Below are 3106 nucleotides of genomic sequence, written 5' to 3'. Positions count from 1 at the left end.
CTCTGTGCTGACAGCTCAGAGCCTGGAGCCTGCTTCGGATTCTGTGTGTGTGTGTGTGTGTCTCTTTGCCTTTCCCCTGCTAATGCTCTGTCTCTCTCAAGAATAAATAAGCATTAAAGGATTAAAAAAAAAAAGGAAACAGATTAGAGCTTTCATGAATCTCTTCATTGGATCTCCTGCCATTATTGACCAAAGCTCTCCACAAGTAAACTTGAGTGTCTGCTGTGCAGAGTGCTTTCTCTGCTGTTTGGCTTGCTTTTGTTGGGTTTTGTTATTTGTTTGGCTTGGTCTTGAATTCACCTTTCAATTACATGTTCTCACTTGTCTTCTCATAACAGAGAGTGGAGAGAAAATTGTTTCCTTTGTATTTGTTAGAACGTGTGAAGATCTTCTCCAAAGTAGAGAAAGGTTACTCATCAACAGTGTGTCTCAATTACTATTCTCTCCAACTAACTAATCCTGGTTCCTATCCATGCTTAAATAAAAGCAATGGTTTGCCGAAGCTGAATTCCAGCTGGTTTACAAATTAGTTTGAGCGTGGTTTGGGCAGTACAGATTTTCTCTTTCAATATTTGTGGTCCTCCCTCTGAATATTTAAACCATTTTTGAATAAAACAGTCTTTAAATAGAAAAATGTGGTTATTTCCACATACTCTTTTCAGAAATAAAAGAACTAGAGATAAAAGAACTAGGAAAAAATAGAGATAAAAGAGTAATAGAGGCACACCCCTCCCTTCAACCCCATTCTACAAATAGGGTAGGGCTTAAATTGGAGTCCTTATTTCAGCAATATTGCTGAGGACAGGGATTCCACACTTGACCCTTACCTCCATCCCCAAACACATTTCCCTCTGTACCTACCTAGGATAAAAATTGCTAATCAGTATGTTTCCTGCTGAATCCAGCTGTAGTCCATAACTCATTCTCATCAAAGTGTTTTAAGTAGGTGCTATATAATTTGGAATTGGTACTCGAGTTGAAAGTATTTGCCAGCCCTAGTCTAACTCTTTGTCTCCTGAATTCTAGTCCAGTATCTTTATATTTACCACTCTGCAATTTTTGTTGTTATACAGATGATTTAGCTATTTTATTTTAGAGCAGACTAAATGAACTTTTTTTTAAATGTTTATTAATTTTGAAAGAGAAAGAGAGAGAGAGAGCATGAATTGGGGAGGGAGAGAGAGAGAGAGAGAGAGAGAGAGAGAGAGAGAGAGAATCCTAAGCAGGCCTCACACTGTCAGTGCAGAGCCTGCCGTGGGACTCAGACTCACAAACCATGAGATCATGACCTGAGCCAAAATCAAGAGTTGCATGCTTAACCGACTGAGTCACCTGGATGCCCCCAAATGAACTTTTTATATAAATCAAACTACTTTTGTTATATCCATATAGCCAGTCATGCACATTTTTCCAAGGCACAGCTATTTCATTGATAAGTAGCAGTCATAAAATAGTAGTCATAAAGTTCAGAATTCTGCCTCACAATTTTTACATTTGAATTATATTATAGTTGCATTCTTTTGTTCAATTATTTTTCCTCTTCTTGGGTCATTTTAGCAATGGATCCCTTAAATGCGTGGATGTCGTAAAACAGTTACCTACAGGTAAAATATATTTGCATAACATGAGATACTGATGACTAAAATACATATACACTCATGCCCAATAGAAAAAAATCCCCAAACTGAATAAATTCTTAATATCTCCTCTTTTCAAAATGTTTTGTGTAACTTTAGTCTTTTTCAGAGTATTCTAATAGACGCAATAACAAATGACAGTTAAGATAATGGCTATTGAACCAGATAAATGTGACAAACAAGACTGGATCTGCCTAACACAGGATATTGGGCCAAATTCTATCATAAATCCACACATGAGACTTTCTCTAAGGCATCCTGTCTGCAGTTAAGGGCACAATTTAGTTCTTGGTGGTTATGTCTGTGTACAGCTTGAGTGGTGAAAAAAGAAGGGGTTTGGAATAATTCAGAGTTCCACCATTGTTCCTTGCTGTGTTTTGGTAGATTTTGTAAATAGTTTAAATTAGACTTCAAGAAGAGAGACCACACAGAAAAACAATCTTGCATCTTGTTCAAACTTTACAAGTCAGTTTCTCCATCTCTTGTGATCATGCATACACATTTAAAGGCAAGGAAAGTAGCTATTCAAATTTCCATGCACTCACCACCCAATGAGGAATGCCATGCTAATTAGATTACAATTTCTAGATTCAGAGTGACTGTTGCCTCCTGGTGCCTTGAATTGACGTTGACATTTTGAGTTATCATTTTATGCCTAAATATGAACCCAGAATAGCGCTTCTTTTATAAAGGAACCTGATATTAAGTCTCCATTAGATTGTTGGTGATTTTTGTGTATTAGTAATTGTGATGATGGATGATGTAGGATTGATTATCAATCATAGTAAATAACAATTCAAACTTATACCTTTGTGTATACCAACCCCCCCCTCCAGATTTATAAATGTCTTATCTGAGTTTTTATTGCATCAAAGCATCTCTTTCTTTTAACTTGGTTTATTTGTGATATTTAATGTAACTGGGTTTCTAAGAACTAAGAAAAGGCTTAAGGCATTGCGTCTTCCTTCTTTTCCTTTGTGCTGCCCTCTTCTGGAAGTAGTTGGAATGGCAGTAGTATAAATGGAATTTTCTCACCTTCCCCCCCCCCCCCCCCCCCCCCCCCCTTTTTCTTGCCTTAAAATTTATAACTTTAAAGGAGGTAAGGTTATATGTAATTGATTGTTTTTTTTTTTTTTTTTTTTTGTTCACTTCTTTTTTGGAAGTTGTTGGAAAGGACATAATAAAAAGGGATTTTTTCCCCCCCCCCCCCCCCCCCCTTATAATAAGTTCTTTGTACGGCCATAAAATTTATAACTTTAAAGGAGGTTAGGATACATTCTGTCTAGTGTATTTATTTTACGAATATAGAGATTAATTTTTATCACATCTTATCCTTTCCTTATTTCTCATATTCTGAAAGAAAAAAAAAAGTACCTCTGCATTTTGGGTATTATCCTCTCAAAATTATAATTTTAATCATTCTCCACTTCCAGCTCAAATTATTATCATTGATTGCTTTTTTAACGTTT

The sequence above is a fragment of the Panthera uncia genome (genome assembly GCF_023721935.1).
Source record: "Panthera uncia isolate 11264 chromosome B2 unlocalized genomic scaffold, Puncia_PCG_1.0 HiC_scaffold_24, whole genome shotgun sequence".
Lineage (NCBI taxonomy): Eukaryota > Metazoa > Chordata > Mammalia > Carnivora > Felidae > Panthera > Panthera uncia.
Note: the sequence above shows the minus strand (reverse complement) of the source record.